The 23,631-nt window shown below is 33.5% G+C and overlaps 1 protein-coding gene across 2 annotated transcripts in view; it reads left to right on the forward strand.

The window, feature by feature from the left end:
• The window catches only part of LOC128664947 (kininogen-2-like), a 67,977-nt gene that overhangs the window by 13,406 nt on the left and 30,940 nt on the right, over positions 1-23,631 (forward strand). The window contains exon 3 of one of the 2 annotated variants that reach the window (XR_008402946.1): positions 10,034-10,345. The exons of the other annotated variant lie outside the window; for it this stretch is intronic. The gene's annotated coding sequence lies outside the window, so the exon portion shown is untranslated. Of the gene's footprint in view, positions 1-10,033; positions 10,346-23,631 lie in introns of those variants that run through there. 2 annotated transcript variants of the gene reach the window in all.

Here is a 23,631-nt window from a genome sequence, read left to right on the forward strand (position 1 = left end):
GAGTTCTGCGTTAGCCTTAAAAAGCAGCGTTAAGGGGTCCTAACGCTGCTTTTATACGCCCGCTGGTATTACGATTATGGCAGGTACAGGTGTACCGCTCACTTTTCTTCCGCGACTTTTGGCTACTGCAAATCCTCTTACGTCAATTGCGTATCCTATCTTTTTAATGGGATTTTGCTAACGCTGGTATTACGAGTCTTGGAAGAAGTGAGCGATACAGCCTCTACCTCCAAGACTCCTACCGCATTTAAAAGTCAGTAGTTAAGAGTTTTATGGGCTAACGCCGGAACATAAAGCTCTTAACTAGAGTGCTACAAAGTACACTAACACCCATAAACTACCTATGAACACCTAAACCGAGGCCCCCCAACATCGCAAACACTATAATAAAATTATTTAACCCCTAATATGCTGACCGGACACCGCCGCCACCTACATTATAGCTATAAACCCCTAATCTGCTGTCCCTAACATCACCAACACCTATATTATATTTATTAACCCCTAATCTGCCCCCCCCCAACGTCGCCGCCACCTACCTACACTTATTAACCCCTAATCTGCTGACCGGACATCGCCACCACTATAATACATGTATTAACCCCTAAACCGCCGCACTCCCGCCTCGCAAACACTATAATAAATTGTATAAACCCCTAATCTGCCCCCCCCCCAACGTCGCCGCCACCTACCTACAATTATTAACCCCTAATCTCCCGCCCCCAACGTCGCCGCTACTATAATAAAGTTATTAACCCCTAAACCTAAGTCTAACCCTAACCCTAACACCCCCCTAAATTAAATATAATTTAAATAAAACGAAATAAATTTACTATAATTAAATAAATCATTCCTTTTTAAAAATAAATACTTACCTATAAAATAAACCCTAATATAGCTACAATATAACTAATAGTTACATTGTAGATATTTTAGGATTTATATTTATTTTACAGGCAATTTTGTATTTATTTAACTAGGTACAATAGCTATTAAATAGTAAATAACTATTTAATAGCTACCTAGTTAAAATAATTACAAAATTACCTGTAAAATAAATCCTAACCTAAGTTACAAATACACCTAACACTACACTATCAATAAATTAATTAATAAATTAACTACAATGATCTAAACTAAAATACAATTAAATAAACTAAACTATATTACAAAAAAACAAACACTAAATTACAAAAAAAATAAAATATATTACAAGAATTTTAATCTAATTACACCTAATCTAAGCCCCCTAATAAAATAAAAAAGCCCCCTAAAATAAAAAAATTCTCTACCCTATACTAAATTACAAAAGTAATCAGCTCTTTTACCAGCCCTTAAAAGGGCTTTTTGCGGGGCATTACTAGTGTATATATTAGTATTACAGTATTATCTCATATTGTAACAATCAGATGTTACTAGTGTATATATTAGTATTACAGTATTATCTCATATTGTAACAATCAGGAGTTACTAGTGTATATATTGGTATTACAGTATTATCTCATATTGTAACAATCAGATGTTAGTAATGTATATATTAGTATTACAGTATTATCTCATGTTGTAACAATCAGATGTTACTAGTGTATATATTAGTATTACAGTATCTCATATTGTAACAATCAGATGTTACTAGTGTATATATTAGTATTACAATATTATCTCATATTGTAACAATCAGATGTTAGTGGTGTATATATTAGTACTATAGTGTTATCTCATATTGTAACAATCAGATGTTACTAGTGTATATATTAGTATTACAGTATTATCTCATATAGTAACAATCAGATGTTACTAGTGTATATATTAGTATTACAGTATTATCTCATATTGTAACAATCAGATGTTAGTAATGTATATATTAGTATTACAGTATTATCTCATGTTGTAACAATCAGATGTTACTAGTGTATATATTAGTATTACAGTATCTCATATTGTAACAATCAGATGTTACTAGTGTATATATTAGTATTACAATATTATCTCATATTGTAACAATCAGATGTTAGTGGTGTATATATTAGTATTACAGTATTATCTCATATTGTAACAATCAGATGTTACTAGTGTATATATTAGTATTACAGTATTCTCATAATGTAACAGTCAGATGTTACTAGTGTACATATTAGTATTATAGTATTATCTCATATTGTAACAATCAGATGTTACTAGTGTATTTATTAATATTACAGTAGTATCCCATATTGTAACAATCAGATGTTACTAGTGTATATATTAGTATTACAGTATTATCTCATATTGTAACAATCAGATGTTACTAGTGTATATATTAGTATTACAGTGACATATTTTATTGTAACAATCAGATGTTACTAGTGTATATATTAGTATTACAGTATTATCTCATATAGTAACAATCAGATGTTACTAGTGTATATATTAGTATTACAGTATTATCTCATGTTGTAACAATCAGATGTTACTAATGTATATATTAGTATTACAGTATTATCTCATATTGTAACAATCAGAGGTTACTAGTGTATATATTAGTATTACAGTATTATCTCATATTGTAACAATCAGATGTTACTAGTGTATATATTAGTATTACAGTATTATCTCATATTGTAACAATCAGATGTTACTAATAAACTATTAACCCCTAATCCGCCAAACCCACACAACGCAATAATTCTAATAAATCTATTAACCCCTAAACTGCCAAAGCCCACAATGCAAATAACTATTCATTAAGATGCCTAACACCCCTAAATTAACCCCATTACATAAATTAAAATAAAACTAAATTACAATTAAAATAAAAAAATAGCATTACTTTAAAAATAAAAAAAATAAGTTTAAATTAAGCTAAAATTACAGAAAATAAAAAAGTCTAACATTACAGAAAAAAAAAACTAACGGCTTGATTACGAGTTGTGCGTTAAGGTAAAAAAGCAGCGTTAACAGGTCCTAACGCTGCTTTTTTACGCCTGCTGCTATTATGAGTCTTGAAGGTTTAGGGTCACCGCACACTTTTTTGGCCTTACCGCAAAACGACTTACGTAAACTTTGTAAAGTCTTTTTTCCATGGGACTTCCATAGCGCCGGTATTACGAGTATGTCCTGGGAGGCCAAAAAGTGAGTGGTACAGCCTACCCCTTCAAGAGTCCTAACGCATTTTAAAGTCAGTAGTTATGAGTTTTACACTACAACGCCGTAACATAAAACTTATAACTAAAGTGCTAAAAAGTACACCAACACCCATAAACTACCTGTTATAAATAGGGAGAAAATAAGGAGAAGTAGTCCTTATAAAGAGATAGGGAATTCAGCACTCTCATATACACATTTAAAGAGACAGAGATATAAATATCTCAAGGTATCAACCTAAGTATTAAGATAAATAGAGCGTGGAGCCAACTGGAAACCCAGAATAAAGACTTGACAACTAGCATGCTTGCAAGGCACTCATGATTTTATTATTTACAAAAAGCAACAAAATTCTTAGTAAAGGTCATGTGACCATAAAGGTAATTTGAAACAAAATTTAATCAAAAATATGAGCTAAAAAGCTAAGTGAGACGTCTCATAGGAAAATAAAGTGTCTAAAAAATGAGTGGCTAAATATAATAGTGACAATGCAACACCTCTATTAGAGGACAACCCCAAAAGAAAGAGTAATATGAGGGTAATGTTGTCATAATAATATCATGAGGATCTATGCAGTTCACATAAACATTGAGCCAGAATAATACAATCACAAGAATATTGTAGAATGCATATTTTTCAATTTGGAGTGAAATATAAACACAGGAAAAAGCTTTGCACAATCACATGCAGCATACAACTATAAATCACAAGAAATCCCCCTTTAGACAGCTCCAGACTTATATAGTATATATAACCAGCAGCATCAATCCTTAGAGTATTTAAAGCGGTATTGTGAAGACTCACCAACGCAAGTAAATTCAAGCGGATACCAAGCAGCCTATTCAGCCTCCGGATCGTTCACCACTCTGTGGGTCCCCGGGCCGGTACGAAGCACCTTTGACTGCCGTTGCTGTATCTTTTTATCAGGTAAGTCCCAAACTCCGTGAGAGCCTCCGCCTCTGTGAATGCCTGTTGACACACTCCGGCGTCTTACGATGACGTCATCAGCCAGTCAGTAAGCCGGGTACTGCAAGCCTTTGTCCTGGAGAACGCCGAGGTTTAAGCTGGTTGTTTAGACGGCAACAATATCAGAAAAGAAATCCAGCAAACCTCCCAGGCGTATAATCAATCAAAGATTTATTTGGAAAACCGTGCACAAAAACATATAAAAAAAGTAAAACATACAAAATGTCCCAGCAACCTGGAACAGATAAAGGAATCGTCCTACGCGTTTCAGCAGATATTCGCCTTATTCATGGACATAATTTACTCCACACCAGCATGTCTATTTAAACACACCCTTGTCATCAGGTGTGAGAGCTCCAGGTACTAATTATTAAAGGGACAGACCTAGAATATCACCATATTGAAATAAAGACAGACTAAAAATAATAAGCATTTCATTGGGGGAGATTGCAACGTTAATACTTTAAATATCAATATGGCATATAAAGAAATATACAAATCTCAACAATTTATAAGCGCCTAGGCTAAACATATATATATAATTTGAGTAGCATATTCTACCATAAGCATCTAGTTAAAGACTTATATAAATGGGAACTGCCTCTGTTCATTGTAGAGCCTCCATGCGAGAAAATATTTATAAACTGATATGCTAGTGCCTTGACAATAACCATATATTTTTGAAAATAAATGGTAGTGAGTGCATCACATTATTAATTACCCCAATTACAGTATGACATATATTATATACCTGAGAGGGCTTATTAATGAAGAACAACAGAGAGTGTTACAAAAGACAATGAGGAGATGCACAGAATAGTGTGTATACATTTTTATATATGGTTCAGAGTGAGGTGTGCTAATTCTAATAATAATGTACCTAAAATGAATTAATAAAAATGGAATTTTACTCTATTAATACATAGAGATAAAGAATATATACAAACCAATCTAAACTATACTTCTGTGTACCCATCATAAATACATAATATAACTCCTCTTTAGTATAGATTATCACATTTTGCTACATAATGGACTTCCTAAGATCATAATTATAAATCCTATCCGTTAATGCCTCCAAAAATTAATGACATCGCCCACTATGTTAAAACCATCTGGAATCCTGGTTTTCATTTTGAAAATCCAGAAAGCCTCTTTGTGTGAAAGTTTAGTTACTCTATCTCCACCACGTATGGCAGGTTTGATATGGTCAATAATTTGCCATTTTAGACTATTAACCACTTTGTTGTGGACATGTATAAAGTGTCTGGCAAGGTCAGAACATTCGATACCATGCTCAATATTCTTGAGATGCTCCCTATTCCTATTTCTACACTCTCTAGAGGTGCACCCAATGTATTGTTTTTTATATTCCACGCAATCTATGAGATAGATTATGAAGACAGAGCGACAGTTAGTATATGTATCCAACTCATAGACCTTCTGTATGGTGTATGATTGAAAATTCTTAGTAACTTTTGTGAATCCACAAGCAATGCAATTGCTGTAGTGACACCTATAGTGCCCTTTTACATTTAACCAGCTATTGCTTCTTGTCTGTGTACTTCTAAGTAGACTAGGAGAAACTGCATTACCTATCGTATAGCCTCTACGCGAGACAAAGTTGCATCCCTTCTGCACAAGGTCTTTGAGGCTGTCCTCAGCAGTCAAAATTGGGAGATGCTTTTTCACAATATCACATATTGCATTAAATTGTGCACTATATGTGGTTATGAATGTAGGTCTGGAGTTGTCAAAACGTTGTTTATTCACTAGGGCTTTGTTATCAAGGAGGAGGGTTTCTCTATCTAATCTGGTTACTTCTAGGAGAGCATACAACTATACCAAGTCTTAAAACACAACACCAACATCAGAGGACAGTCCCAAAGTTAAGGGTCAATACTGTCATGATATAAATATAGGATCTATGTGTTGTAAATATGGGTATTGTATAGTAAATTGTGCATAACTTCTGACAAACAGGATATTAGTAAAGCAACAGCATTTAGCATGAACACAATTTAAAGGAAGTCCTTCCAAATCTGTTGTAAACAGGCATCCACTTTTATTGCGGGAGGAAAAAATGAAGTAAGTTTCCACTGCCTGTAAAGAACAACTCAGTCATAACATGCACTCACAGCCTTTGCATTGTCACTATTATATTTAGCCACTCATTTTTTAGACACTTTATTTTCCTATGAGACGTCTCACTTAGCTTTTTAGCTCATATTTTTGATTACATTTTGTTTCAAATTACCTTTATGGTCACATGACCTTTACTAAGAATTTTGTTGCTTTTTGTAAATAATAAAATCATGAGTGCCTTGCAAGCATGCTAGTTGTCAAGTCTTTATTCTGGGTTTCCAGTTGGCTCCACGCTCTATTTATCTTAATACTTAGGTTGATACCTTGAGATATTTATATCTCTGTCTCTTTAAATGTGTATATGAGAGTGCTGAATTCCCTATCTCTTTATAAGGACTACTTTTCCTTATTTTCTCTCTATTTATAATAGTTTGCAATAGTTATATAGGGTCTGCACCTCTAGTTTGATTTTACTACACAGAGCTAAAATATTGGTAAATGGCTCCCTTATCTCCATTTTTTATTTTACCCATAAACTACCTATTAACCCCTAAACCGAGGCCCTCCCGCATTGCAAACACTAAATTAAATTTTTAACCCTTAATCTGCCGCTCCGGGTAAGGTAAGCCCTTGTGTTTTTCACAATATTCTGTACATAGTAGTCAATGTACTTAGATACTTTATCTGTCCCCTTTATCTCTGTGCAGTTGATTAAATGCTATAGATCTTTTTTCTGGACTATTTAGTCCCTTTGCGTTGATTGTGATCAGTGAAAGAGTTCTGGTCTGTGTCATATTGGCCCTTCCTTTAACACTAAGTGGCTAATGATATTCTTTACCGTGTGGCTATGAGTAAGTAATGTACCAGTGTCAAATGAAAAGCAGTGTGACAACCCACAAATAAACTGTTCCCAGTTGCCTTATATCGTCAATACAATAAATAAATACAATTCAGATAGATAACGTAACAATTAGGGAAGTATCCCAAACCAACTTGCTCTTTAGAAATAACACTTTTAAAACATATGCATTTATACGACCTGTAATACAGTGTGTAAGGAAAAAGTCCCGTCTCCGGGTATCACCCAGTTCACTTTTTAGTCATTGTCCTTTTCAATCTCCCAAGGGCCAATTGCTCCATGTTGCTGTTCTGTGTCTTCTCCCATTGGGGCTATTGTTGGTGATAGATCTCTGCTTGGGTGTGTGCTTATGGATGTCCCCATTAGCGGTCTAGGATCTGTTGGATTAATCCTGAGATGCAGTGCTTTGCAAAAGTGTTGAAGGTCCTCTGCACATTTATACACCGCTGTGACGTCTCCTCTTGAGGCAATTATGCTCACTGGGAAGCCCCATCTGTACGCAACGTTTTGGTCTCTCGGCGCAGATGTTATGTGCTGTAGCTCTCTCCTCTTTTGCAGGGTAGCTGGACATAGGTCCGCGAAAATCTGTATCCGTGCTCCCGCGTGCGTGAAATTTGGTTTCTGCCTGGAGCATTTCAAAATCTCTTCCCTGTCTTTGAAAAATTGTAGTTTAAGTATCACGTCCCTTGGAGGGGCTTTAGGGGGTGGTTTGGCCCTTAGCGCCCTGTGTGCTCTCTCAATTGCAATCTCAGGTGCGTTATTGTCTCCCTTTACTGTCCTAAAGAGTGCCTGTAGGTAACCTTCCAAAGCTGCTGGGAGTATCGTTTCAGAAATTCCCCTAATGCGGAGATTGTTCCGTCTCCCTCTATTGTCCAAATCCTCCACTTTTTCTAATAAATGGTGTATTGTGGCATCTTGATCATAAACTATCTTTGACAGATGCTGGACATCGTTGCATGTAGTGTAATGGCTCTCTTCCAGAATTGACACTCTCTGTCACTTTCAGAATATCTTTTCTCATATCGCCATACTACCCCTTTACCTCTGTCATCATTTCTTTTATGTCTTCTTTCATGCATAAAAGTTTTAAGTCCCCTTTTGTCAGGTTTGAAGAATCTGAAGTGTGTCCAGTCTGAAAATGAGGTGTTGGCTCTGATTGTGTGCACTCAACTTGTCCTGTATTAGGTGTTGGTTGCAGGGTATCCGTCTGTTTTAGGTATTGCTGCATTGTTTTAGATCCAGATGGGGCCTCTGGTTTGCTAGATCTTTTCCCTGGCATTGTGCTCTGTAGTGATAGAGACGTTGTAGGGCCCCTGTACTTTTACTTGCTTTTATTCACATACGCACCAGCGTCTGTATCTGTATGCTGCCAGGCCCTTACAAGGAAGATTACGTGTCTGCTGCTTTGTTTGAGGTTTTAATGTTAATGTTTATTAAGGTAGGCTGCCTTAAAATTATGTGGGTCTATCTCTGTGCTTGGCTGTGTGCTAACGGGCTGTCTCCACGTGGGTGCTTATTGCATCGTGAGTGCTTTAGATGTGCCATGTCTGTAACGTATCTCCGTGGAGTCTAATGACTCCATCCCCGGTTCTCCTGCTGCAGCTCTTGTTGTTTCATATGAGCGCTGCTCCGCTTACTCTTTGGAGATGTAATTGCACTGAGGGTATATGTTAAATGGGGCGGTCCCTCCGGCTGCAATCTGTGGGTCTCTGCTGTGGTGCGAAAGCTGCGCCTGTAGTCGGCTTGTTCCTCGCCACTCCGATACTCCCCAGTCTTGTCACAGTGCTATGGGGGTTGATGGCACTTTCAGTGGTGGGTCCTTAATAGGTTTTATTGGTCGTTTTTGTCCAAGCAAGTGGAATGGGCCTAGGAGCTGTGTTAATGTGCGGCCATCTCTCCAAGCGGCCAAGCTCCGCCCCAGCACTGGGTGATTTTAAAATCAGATAGTCGATTAGCACCATCATTGAAAAATAACCCATTGATTACCTTTAAGAAAGGAAGAAATTTAAAGAATTTATTAGCCCCTAGTAAATTAAAATCTATTAAAAAAGAAACAACAACGTCTATCAGGAGTAACTGTCTAAGTCTGAAAAAGGGTACCTATAAGTGTGGGAAACGAAATTGTGGAATGTGTAAGCATGTTAAGAATGAATCCAGTTTCCCCAATAGTGACAACACCTGGGAGTTTCAAATCCAGAGTGGTTGTACTTGCGATTTCACACATGTGGTCTACCTGCCAACTTGTGGGTGTGACCTTATGTATGTGGGTCGCACCAAAAGGAAGATCAGGCGTAGATTCATGGAACACCTAAATAACATTAAAAATAAAATTGATAACCATAGTGTTCCACTTCACTATAGAGATGTTCATGGTGGGGATTCCAGATCTCTTAAGATTCAAGTCATTGATTGGATCCCCCAATGAACAAAATAGACTACTTGTCCTCCACAAACGAGAGACCTACTGGATACAGAAACTTAATTGTCTGTGTCCAAGGGGTCTCAATGTAGATCTAGATGTGGCTGCCTTTATGATAAACTATTCCTGTATCACTAGAAAAGAGTTCTCAGTGACAAAACCAATTGAGTTTATATTTAACATTGTAATATTTTATTACTGTTTAGTTTCCATCATAATGTATATTATAACAATCAATTGGTTTTGTATTATAATTTGGGTATCAAAGAATATATAAAAAATACCCCGTAATGTTTTGTATATAAATCAGTTTTTATTTTCATTTTTATTTATGTACTTTTAACATAACACACTTTCTGTATATTCATGTATTCTCCAAAAAATCCATTTGTATGTCTAATTTGATATGCTATAAAAATCTAATGACCCACTTTGAGGTATATTAGTTCAGACTTCTAATCTTTTAAAACCGTCACCAGCAATATATTCAATGGTGTATATAGACTGTATATCAATTGTTTTTTCCAGGATGTATGTTTTTAGCTTTTGTATGTATTTTGATGATGTTTTCCAAATTTTAGTTATTTACAGATCAAAGTGTAAAATAAAGCAAGGGAATCATTTCCGACCAATAAGAAAGGACTGATCGCTATATAAGATGGACCATGGTGATCAAAGATATATCACCTCTTGAAAAAGACCGCACGCTGGCGGTTGAAACGCGTTGAGGCCAATTGTGCGCTGTTTGAGGATCCGTAGTCTTTTGCAGTAAGGACATTGTGTATGCTTTTTTCAAGCACGGCTATTGCATTCCATGCCGCAAGTACGGAAGCCCGCAAAAGACACCATTACACACGTAGTGAGTACTGCATTCGGAGACTTACTCGGAGGAAAGAAAGAGCTGTTGTTCCTATGCGGACTGTGTTTTTTCACATCTCAATCTTGTAAATTTGGATATGTTGTAGTGCACAATAAATTCGTCAACACTGTAACTGCAACTTAACAGCGTGATGTGTCATATGTTATCATACTCCGGGCGGCACGTAGGACACCACCGGTAAACAGCAGCACCAGGTCTTGTAAACATTTATATTTATACTTATACTTATTTAAGGGCACTCAGACCTTTGCGGTTTGAAGTGTGAGTCATTTTTTGCATAATTGTTGTATGCTTTTGAGCGTTTTATGTCATTTTGATACCATAGGAAATTGTGAGAGTGTTTATTATAAAGTTTGAATTTTAATCTATTGCATTTTTATATTAATAATTTTAGATTGTACTTTTAAGTGCCATTTGAAACAGTTTATATACAGCCAATACAAATATTAAACAATCATCAGTTATAGTGATAGAATTTTTTCCTGTTTGGAAGTAAGAGCTGTTTAATTATTTTTTTACTTGTAAGATTAGGGGTGTTTAGACTCGGGGTTCATGTTAGGGTGTTAGGTGTAGACATAACTTTTATTTCCCCAAAGGAATCAATGGGGCTGCATTACTGAGTTTTAAGCTGGTTTGTGGCAGGTGTTAGACTTTTTCTCAGCTAGCTCTCCCCGTTGATTCCTATGGGGAAATCGTGCACGAGCACGTACGACCAGCTCACCGCTGACTTAAGCAGCGCTGCTATTGGAGTACGGTAATGAGCAAAATTTTGCTCAACGCTCACTTCTTGCCTTTTAATGCCGGGTTTGTAAAAACCAATAATACGCGCTGTAGGAAAGTGAGCGGTGAGAGAAAACTGCTCGTTAGCACCTCACAGCTCATAACGCTAAACTCATAATCTAGGTGTAAATTATCAAAAATAAAAAAATTATATCTAATCCCTATGAAAATAAAAAAGCCTCCCCACACAAAATAAAAACACCTAATAATCTAATACTAAACTACCAATAGCCCTTAAAAGGGCCTTTTGTATGGCATGCCCTAAGTTTAACAGCTATTTTCCTTAAAAAAAAGTCTATGTCCTCTCTCTAACAGTAAAATCCCCCAACCACCAAACCCCCCAAAATAAAAAAAACTTAACACTAATTAAACCTAAACTACCCATTGCCCCTAAAGGGACATTTGTATGGGCATTCAGCTCTTTTAAGACTGCCCATAACCCTAATCTAAAAAATATTTTAATTTTTTTTAAAAAAGCCTTACTCTAACCCACAGATAGGTACTCACGGTTCTTGAAGTCCGGCGGTGAAGTTTTCTTCTAAGCGGCGACCTCTTCTATCTTCATCCAGGACCGCTGAACTGAAGACCGGTGATCACGGAAGACCGGCGACCGCAGAGCCATGGAGCGTGGAGGATCCTCTTCGTACGATCTCCGCTGTACACTGAAAAGTAAATTCAAGGTACGCGATTAAAAATGGCATCACTTGAATTCCTATTGGCTGATTTGATTCTTCAAATTCAAATCAGCCAATAGGATGAGAGCTATTGAAATCCTATTGGCTGTTCAAATCAGCCAATAGGATTTATGCAGCTCTCATTCCTATTGGATGATTCGAATCAGCCAATAGAAATGAGAGCTGCTTAAATCCTATTTGCTGATTTGAACAGCCAATAGGATTTAAGCAGCTCTAATTCCTATAGGCTGATTTAAATTTTTCAGCCAATAGGAATGCAATGGTACCCCCAGTATAAAAGGGGTACCTTGCATTTGAATCCTCAATGTGTGGCGGATGATCGCATGATGAGGACATCCACGTCGGATCAATGGACCTCCACCTCCGCAGGGATGAAGAAGATGCCGGCCCTCGATGGACGAAGATGGAGTCACCTGGATGAAGATGGACCTCCGCACATTAACCACCGCAAAATTTGTCCGAAAAACAAATTTCTCCAAAACGAAACACACATGTCTAATTAGTATTACAGTATTATCTCTTTTGTAACAAGCAGATGTTAGTAATGTAAATTTTAGTATTACAGTATCTCATATTGTAACAATCAGGAGTTACTAGTGTATATATTAGTATTACAGTATTATCTCATATTGTAACAATCATAGGTTACTAGTGTATATATTAGTATTACAGTATTATCTCATATTGTAACAATCAGATGTTACTAGTGTATATATTAGTATCACAGTATTATCTCATATTGTAACAATCAGATGTTACTAGTGTATATATTAGTATTACAGTATTATATCTTATTGTAACAATCAGATCTTAGCAGTGTATATATTAGTATTACAGTATTATTTCATATTGTAACAATCAGATGTTACTAGTGTATATATTGGTATTACAGTATTATTTCATATTGTAACAATCAGATGTTACTAGTGTATATATTAGTATTACAGTATTATTTCATATTGTAACAATCAGATGTTACTAGTGTATATATTAGTATTACAGTGTTATATTTTATTGTAACAATCAGATGTTACTAGTGTATATATTAGTATTACAGTATTATTTCATATTGTAACAATCAGATGTTACTAGTGTATATATTAGTATTACAGTGTTATATTTTATTGTAACAATCAGATGTTACTAGTGTATATATTAGTATTACAGTATTATCTCATATTGTAACAATCAGATGTTACTAGTGTATATATTAGTATTACAGTATTATTTCATATTGTAACAATTAGATGTTAGTAGTGTATATATTAGTATTACAGTATTATTTCATATTGTAACAATCAGATGTTACTAGTGTATATATTGGTATTACACTATTATTTCATATTGTAACAATCAGATGTTACTAGTGTATATATTAGTATTACAGTATTATTTCATATTGTAACAATCAGATGTTACTAGTGTATATATTAGTATTACAGTGTTATATTTTATTGTAACAATCAGATGTTACTAGTGGATATATTAGTATTGCAGTATTATCTCATATTGTAACAATCAGGAGTTACTAGTGTATATATTAGTATTACAGTATTATTTCATATTGTAACAATCAGATGTTACTAGTGTATATATTAGTATTACAGTGTTATATTTTATTGTAACAATCAGATGTTACTAGTGTATATATTAGTATTACAGTATTATATCTTATTGTAACAATCAGATCTTAGCAGTGTATATATTAGTATTACAGTATTATTTCATATTGTAACAATCAGATGTTACTAGTGTATATATTAGTATTACAGTATTATTTCCTATTGTAACAATCAGATGTTACTAGTGTATATATTAGTATTACAGTATTATTTCATATTGTAACAATCAGATGTTAATGGTGTATATATTAGTATTACAATTTTATCTCATATTGTAACAATCAGATGTTAGTAGTGTATATATTAGTATTATAGTATTATCTCATATTGTAACAATCAGATCTTAGCAGTATATATATTAGTATTACAGTATTATTTAATATTGTAACAATCAGATGTTACTGGTGTATATATTAGTATAGTAGTGTTATCTCATATTGTAACAATCAGATGTTACTAGTGTATATATTAGTATTACAGTATTATCTCATATTGTAACAATCAGATGTTAGTAGTGTATATATTAGTATTATAGTGTTATCTCATATTGTAACAATCAGATGTTACTAGTGTATATATTAGTATTACAGTATTATCTCATATTGTAACAATCAGATGTTACTGGTGTATATATTAGTATTACAGTATAATCTTATATTGTAACACTCAGATGTTAGTAGTGTATATATTAGTATTACAGTATTATCTCATATTGTAACAATCAGATGTTAGTAGTGTATATATTAGTACTATAGTGTTATCTCATATTGTAACAATCAAATGTTAGTAGTGTATATATTAGTATTATAGTGTTATCTCATATTGTAACAATCAAATGTTAGTAGTGTATATATTAGTATTATAGTGTTATCTCATATTGTAACAATCAGATGTTACTAGTGTATATATTAGTATTACAGTATTATCTCATATTGTAACAATCAGATGTTAGTAGTGTATATATTACTATTATAGTGTTATCTCATATTGTAACACTCAGATGTTACTAGTGTATATATTAGTATTACAGTATTATCTCATATTGTAACAATCAGATGTTAGTAGTGTATATATTAGTATTACAGTATTATCTCATATTGTAACACTCAGATGTTACTAGTGTATATATTAGTATTACAGTATTATCTCATATTGTAACAATCAAATGTTAGTAGTGTATATTTTAGTATTATAGTGTTATCTCATATTGTAACATTCAGATGTTACTAGTGTATATATTAGTATTACAAAAAACTTTAGAACACCAGCGAGTCAAACATAGCGCTTGAATTAAAAAGTCAAAACTTTATTCATAGTATATAAAAAACATGCTTAAAATCCAAAGTATTGATCACAGCTCATCCCCTAAGCTGTCTTACGCGTTTCAGCCCCCTGGCCTTATTCATAGACATAAATTAACATTGTAAATTCCCTTCTTATATACACAATAGCCAAAATGGATCCTGGGATTTGCTGTGGTTTCATTTGCCCGGATGCTAATTGCTCAATTTCAAACACTTGCATAGGATTAACCTTTTCACTTCCAGCATTATAGAGGTTTTCTAACTATTAATCATAGCCAAATTTACGTATATGTGTCTATAAAGGATACTCTCATTTAGCTTCTTGTAATTTAATCCTGTATCTAGACTTTATGTATTCACATTATATTTCAATCTCAATGTTTAATAATTTATACAGCTTTAGCAATGTGATGTATAATTAATTAAAAGTTAGATTAGCTTTAAATGCTTCTATAGTATGCTGGTACTCAATTTCAAAGTATTTATTGACATTCAGGGATGTTAAAACCTTAAGCTCATACACAATAAATGGATAACTATTTACATAGCTGCTCAAAATACTAGGTAATACATATTAATCCCGAGTATGTTAGATTAGCTTATTAATATATTTTGTATTCTAATATTTAAAATGAGGATCTTAAGAGTATTAAGCGACATTTTCCAGTAGCCTGACTGTGATGAGATGGAAATCTTGTTAGTGTTAAAGGACAGCACATAGCCATATCCTAACTGGATCAAAAGCTATGATCAGATGTCCCTCTCCAATATTAACATAATGAAACTTTTCATTAGTTTAGAAAAATCAGTTTAGGGATCTATATTTAAGTTCTTTTCCAAAAATGAATAACATCCCCCTCAATGTTTAGGCCCAATGGTCTTCTAGTTTGTAACTGGAAGATCCAGAAAGCTTCTCTATATAGGAGGTGACTGGTTCTGTCACCTCCTCTGGAGTTAGGTTTCACTATCTCTATAATTTGCCAACTGAACGAAATAACGTCCTGGTTGTGGCAATAAATGAAATGCCTTGACAAATCTGAACATTCAATTTTGTTCTTAATGTCGTTTAGATGTTCCCTTACTCTTGTTCTTGCTTCCCTGGTAGTGCACCCTGTATACTGCAACCTACAAAAGGTGTATTCAATAAGATAAATAGCATACGTGCTGCGACATGTACTGCAACTTTCATGGGTATACACCTTATTTGTAACACGTGATTGGAAGGTCTGACCAACACGTACGTGTGAACAAGCAATGCAGTTTGTATAGTTACATTTATAGTGGCCTTTTATTGTAAGCCAAATGCTCCTGTGTGTTTCTGTTTTTTTCAGTTGACTAGGAGATATTAAATTTCCAATAGTGCACCCTCTCCTGGATACATAGTTACATCCTCCCTCTACATAATCCTTAAGGCTATCTTCAGCCGATACTATCGGTAGATGCTTCCTAATGATACCACAAATATCATTAAATTGCAGACTGTAGGTAGTAGAGAAGGTAGGTCTTGAAAGATCAAATCTTTTTGGACGTTTGATAGTTTCATCACTAATAAGAGTAGCCCTATCCATTCGTGATACTTTAAGGAGTGCTCTATTTACAGTCTTAGGCCGATATCCTCTCTGTAGCAGAGATTCTTTAAATTTATTACTCTCTAATAGGAAATCACTGTCTTCAGAACAGTTTATTTTAATTCGCATAAACTGCCCTTTTGCCACCCCAAAGCCTGTATGCTTTGGATGGTTACTTCTTGCGTGTAATATTGTGTTTGACATAATTGGTTTCCTATAGAGAGTAGTTTTAATACTGTTAGTTTCAATAACTCCTTCTAAGACTATGTCTAGATAAGGAATTTTAGTTTTTTCACATTGATATGTGAACTGTAAGCCTACTTTGTTCGTATTCAGATAATCAACATATTGTTTGGCTTCCTCCTCAGTACCCTGCCAATGCCATATGAAGAGGAGGTTATCATGAAATGGGTTTCCACCTCCAAAGACGTGGGACTGCTCCCACCATCCCATATAGATGTTGGCATATGATGGTGCAAACTTTGCACCCATCGGGGTCCCACGCCTCTGGAGGTAAAACTCACCCTCAAAACGAAAAAAGTTATGTGTTAAAAGGAAGTCCAATGCTCTGCAAATGAACATCCTTAGGGTATAATCATAGTTACTGAAGTCTTTTAGAATCTCTGCTACTGCATCCACTCCTAAGTTGTGTGGAATTGCCGAATATAGGCCAACCACATCTATTGTTAACCAGGAGGATGTAGTATCCCAATCTATCTTATCCAGATTAGACACCAAATGTTTGGTGTCACGCAAATATGAGGGGAACTGAAGTACCAAGGGCTGCAAAAGAGTTTCAACCCAATTAGAGAGGTGTTCAAAAAGGGAACCTATGCCGGACACAATAGGTCTACCTTTCACCTCCTCCAAGGATTTATGCACCTTGGGGAGGTGATGAAAAATTGGTATGACTGGATTAGTTATCAGTAAATAGTTAAATGTGTCTTGGTCAAAGATTCCCTCTTGTACGCCATCATCAAGTAGGTCCATAAGATCCCTCTTAAAAGCATCTGTTGGATTCCTCACGAGTCTAGTATAAACATCTTTATCATTTAACTGTCTCATGGCCTCTTGTATATATGAAGCTCTATCCAGAGCAACAATACTACCGACTTTATCGGCTCGCCTGATGACAACGTCATCATAAGATTGCAAATCCATCAATGCTCGGCGAAGCTCAGGCCGTAGGTTTGGATATGTGACCTTATTATTAGACAGCTTAACTAGATCTTGTTCCACCCTGTGGTGAAAGGCCTCCAAAAAGGGACCTCTCATAGCCACAGGGTAAAAAACAGATCTTGGTTTAAACTTACCATGTGAAACCTTTATATGTGCAGGATCTCTCAAGTTCTGAGAACCTAGATCCTGCAAAACGTAATATTAGTATTACAGTATTATCTCATATTGTAACAATCAGATATTAGTAGTGTATATATATTAGCATTACAGTATTATCTCATATTGTAACAATCAGATATTAGTAGTGTATATATTAGTATTACAGTATTATCTCATATTGTAACCCTCACTGTAGTGATAGACTTATTTTAAGCAGGGATTTCAATATGACACTCTCCCCGAATATTGATAGAATGTCCCAGAGCAAACTACAAGATAGGAAGGCTAGTAAATATTTTTAAAAAAATTGTTCCTCTCTTAAACTTAATGACATTTGGAGGATCAAATTTCCTGACACTGTAACATTTTCTTGTGAGTCCAAATCTCATTGTTCATTCTCAAGGATCGACTATATTTTTTATCTCAGAACAGCTTCTTCAGTTAGGACTAAGTCCTCAAAAACATGATTATTATTTCGGATCACGCGATAATTTCTCTGAGTATCCATTCATATCAAAGAGAAAATTCTCATAATTCTAGTTTCTTTTTTCCTTATTATTTAAGTAATAACAGCAAATTTATAAATTGGTTTAAATTACAATGGCAGGATTTTTTCAGGAACAATATTTCATACTATAATAAAAGTGAAATATTCTGGGAAACCTTTAAAGCTGTACTTAGAGGCCAAATCAAGTCTTATTTATGTCATTATAAAAATAAATGTTTACTGAGTGAAAGACAATTATCCAATCAAGTTAAAAACGCTTTTAATCAATAAAAGTTTCATTCTTCTCAGAGCAATTGGTTATATTACTCTCAGTGCAGAAGTAAAAGAGATATATACATTAAGCAGCAATGTCTTGAGGAAGAGACTAAATTGGCCAATCGTATTAGAGGTCATTATGGTAGCTCAGCCAAATATTTGGCCAGAATTACTAAATATAATAAAAGCAGAAATTACATTCCGGCTATTAAGATTGAACACCAGAGATATACAGACAATAACAACATTACAAAGCTTTTTTTTTTAATATTTTCAAGAACTATATAACACTCAACCGATAGACAACTTTAATAAAGATTTTTTTTGGAATAAGATTTCTATTCCTCAACTTTCCCTCTCAGATGTAGAATTCTTGAATGCACCTATTTCTAAGGAAGAAATACTGTTAGCAATAAAAAACGCAAAATTGAATAAAGCTGCTGGGCCAGATGGGATCCCGGTAGTATTGTACAAAATACTTATGGAAGAGATAAGTAACTTATTAGTGGTTCTGTTTAATAATTATTATATTACATCTTCCCCTATATCAAATCTCTTTTCAGAAGCTAATATAACCCTTATCCATAAAAAGGGTAAAGACCCCGCGCACACAGCTTCATATAGACCTATATCTGTCTTAAACTCTGATTATACAATTATTTTATCCATTATAGCTAATAGAATGAAGAACTTTTTGCCTAAAAGAATCCATATGGATCAAACGGGCTTCATCAATGGACGCACTGTAACCTCTAACTTACGGAAAGTTGAAATATTGTTAGATTTTTTTTGGAACCAAAATCTGACCCCAAAAAATGACAAGCTTGATAAGGATTTAGCTATACTATATATAGACGCCGAGAAGGCATTTGATTCCATATCATGGGATCACCTGCTATATTCTTTAGAAAGTTTTGGCATTAAAGGTCATTGCTTAGATTTTATAGCCAAGATCTATAAAAAGCCACACTCAGCACTTTTGATAAATGGCAATCTTTCTAATAAAATCATGCTAGGGCGAGGTACTCGTCAAGGCTGCCCTTTGTCGCCTTTATTGTTTAATATTGCAATTGAACCTCTAGCAATTTGGCTCCGTTCAGAACTAGTAGGGATGAGAGTGGGCACAATGGTGTTTAAAATCTCTCTCTATGCTGATGATTTGCTAATTTTTTTAGAGGATTCGATAAAGTCCATTCCAAAAATCCTTTATTTGCTTTCAACTTTTAGTTCATTTGCAGGGTATAAGATAAATCTAAAAAAAAGTGAACTTTTATGGATACAAAAACATAAGGGAAGTTGCATTGATCATCCTTTTAAAAATACAGACAATATCAAATATCTGGGTATCATATAACATAGAAATCCCAAGATGTGGTATAATTTAAATTTTAAACCGGTTTTTGAGAAAGCCATTTCAGACCTTAAGAATTGGTTGACATTTCCTCTTCCTCTCTCGGCTCGAGTTAATCTAGTTAAAACAATTATTTTTCCACGGATACTTTACTTACTGCAAAATCTTCCATTATTCATTCCTAACCAGGAAACTCAAAAGTTTTATACAGCATGCTCACAATTCTTATGGAAAGAACGAAAGCCTCGTATCTCAATAGCGAAACTTTGTAAAAAAAAGAGGAATGGTGGACTGGCTTTGCCGAATATTAAACTTTACAATTTGATGACTTTAACCAAAATAGCTATGGGATGGTTGATCAGTTCAAATAAAGTTTCATCAGTAGAGATAGAGAGTCTATTTATAGCCCCTTTTTCTTTAAAAGCAATCTTGCACTGTCCAATAAAAAAACTCCCATCAAATATCTGTAATCTTATATCCTTTAAAAATATAATCATAGCATGGCAAAAAATATGTAGTATGTGTGATATAGATTATAGATTCTCAGTGTTTTTACCAATTCAAGGCAACCCAGAATTTATTCCAGGAACTAATGAGCAAATATATCGTATATGGGCTCAAAATGGCCTTAATTATATGTATCAACTTATTACCACTTCAGGACAGATGCTTTCTTTCAACGATCTAATGGATTCATTTGAACTACCAAGACATAGTCTATTTGCATATTTTCAAACTCTGCACTTTATTAACTCGCAAGATCGGGGTAGTAGTATCGATTTGCAGTGGTCCGACATCAATGAGTGCATTAAAAAAGCTGTAGCAGGCAAATTTACAATTTCTCTTTTATACAATATAATGCTTGCAAAACAGGGCCAAATTTCTTCCCAAAACTTGGTCTTTTTTTGGTGTCAACACTTTCCCCGATTTGAATTAGTTAATATCTCTTACAGTTTTTCTGCACTGGAGAAATTGAATGTGTCAATTGCATGGAAAGAATCACAGATTAAACTATTACACAATTCATATCTAACTCCCCTCAAACTGTCTAAATTTTCTTCTTCAGTACAACAATGGTGTCCAAAATGTCATTTATTAAATGCGGATATTTTACATATGGTTTTCTATTGCCCCAAAATAAACCAACTGTGGGGCAAAGTTAACCACTTGTATAATCGGCAGTTCCATGACTGTTTTAAAAAACAAGATTACCATATAATCTTTTTGATACATCCGAATTTAGTTTGGGTTAAACCTAAAAATATCAGGATACTAAATACAATAATTTTGGTAATTAGAATTCTGATACTGAAAAAATGGAAAGATAGATTCCCTCCCAGATTCTCTCACTTTCGCAACATCTTGTGTTTGAATCACATAATACAATATTCCAGTTTAAAGACAGGGCCGAGGTATTTGTTAGAAATTGGAGACCGATAATTCATTTATACCCACTCTCTATACAGAAGCGAATATTAGCTCCCCTGGGCTCTACTGATACTTATAGAAACGTTTTTGGTCACCCATTATAATAGTTAGCGTCTAGAATTTGTTCTAGCTTCCATATATTGAGAGGCGGAGAGGTGAAGAGGGAGGTACTGGGGTTTCCTCCCTCCCTTCCCTTTTTTTTCTCTCTTCTCCCTCATTTGTTTCATGCAGTTTTGTTATTCAATGTTAAGTGTTTGTTATTTCATTAGAAAATGTTTCCAACAAGTGCATTTTGTTCCTGGCCTAAAATCCTATGTATTTATTCAGTTCGGTATCAGTACCATTAGGAATTTAGACATTAGTTTTAATTTACAATTGGGCTAAGAAAGAAAGTTGTTTTCATATTGTTTTGATGCAGAATGTATATTGTAAGATGTAGAGATGTAAAATCTATATTCAATATATGTCTCTGTACGTTACCAATGCCTTTATATTTGTAGAGATATGAGTGTCAAGAAATCTCGTGGCCTAAAATGTAGCCTTAAGTTGGGCCAAGAAAGATTCTCTTGCATCCTATTGTAATGATTTATGTTAGTTATATGTACCAAAAAGAATTTTAAAGCAAAATACGTGGTTAGAAAAAAGCATATGTTGTAGTTTTCTATTTTTTTATGTATAAATCATCCTGTGAGATGTGTCGATGTAGTATTTTTGCCCAAATTATGTTGTGGTACATTGTTGGATAATAAATAAATATGTTAAAAAACAAACAAAAAAACAATCAGATGTTACTAGTGTATATATTAGTATTACAGTATTATCTCATGTTGTAACAATCAGATGTTACTAGTGTATATATAAGTATTACAGTATTATCTCATGTTGTAACAATCAGATGTTACTAGTGTATATATTTGTATTACAGTATTATTTCATATTGTAACAATCAGATGTTACTAGTGTATATATTAGTATTACAGTATTATCTCATATTGTAACAATCAGATGTTACTAGTGTATATATTAGTATTACAGTATTATCTCATGTTGTAACAATCAGATGTTACTAGTGTATATATTAGTATTACAGTATTATCTCATATAGTAACAATCAGATGTTACTAGTGTATATATTAGTATTACAGTATTATCTCATATAGTAACAATCAGATGTTACTAGTGTAAATATTAGTATTACAGTATTATCTCATGTTGTAACAATCAGATGTTACTAGTGTATATATTTGTATTACTGTATTATCTCATATTGTAACAATCAGATGTTAGTAGTGTATATATTAGTATTACAGTATTATCTCATATTGTAACAATCAGATGTTACTAGTGTATATATTAGTTTTACAGTATTATCTCATATTGTAACAATCAGATGTTAGTAGTGTATATATTAGTATTACAGTATTATCTCATATTGTAACAATCAGATGTTACTAGTGTATATATTAGTATTACTGTAGAATCTTATATTGTAACAATCAGATGTTAGTAGTGTATATATTAGTATTACAGTATTATATCTTATTGTAACAATCAGATGTTACTAGTGTATATATTAGTATTACAGTATTATATCTTATTGTAACAATCAGATGTTACTAGTGTATATATTAGTATTATAGTATTATCTAATATTGTAACAATCAGATGTTACTAGTGTATATATTAGTATTACAGTATTATCTCATATAGTAACAATCAGATGTTACTAGTGTATATATTAGTATTACTGTAGAATCTTATATTACAATAATCAGATGTTACTAGAATATATATTAGTATTACAGTATTATCTTATATTGTAACAATCAGATGTTACTAGTGTATAAATTAGTATTATAGTATTATCTCATATTGTAACAATCAGATATTACTAGTGTATATATTAGTATTACAGTATTATCTCATATTGTAACAATCAGATGTTAGTAGTGTATATATTAGTATTACAGTATTATCTCATATTGTAACAATCAGATGTTAGTAGTGTATATATTAGTATTACAGTATTATCTCATATTGTAACAATGAGATGTTAGTAGTGTATATATTAGTATTACAGTATTATCTCACTTTGTAACAATCAGATGTTACTATTGTATATATTAGTATTACAGTATTATCTCATGTTGTAACAATCAGATGTTACTATTGTATATATAAGAATTATAGTATTATCTCATATTGTAACAATCAGATGTTACTAGTGTATATATTAGTATTATAGTATTATCTCATGTTGTAACAATCAGATGTTACTAGTGTATATATTAGTTTTATAGTATAATCTCATATTGTAACAATCAGATATTAGTAGTATATATATTAGCATTACAGTATTATCTCATATTGTAACAATCAGATGTTAGTAGTGTATATATTAGTATTACAGTATTATCTCATATTGTAACAATCAGATGTTATTAGTGTAT

This window comes from Bombina bombina, chromosome 6, assembly GCF_027579735.1.
Source record: "Bombina bombina isolate aBomBom1 chromosome 6, aBomBom1.pri, whole genome shotgun sequence".
NCBI classification, from domain to species: Eukaryota; Metazoa; Chordata; class Amphibia; order Anura; family Bombinatoridae; genus Bombina; species Bombina bombina.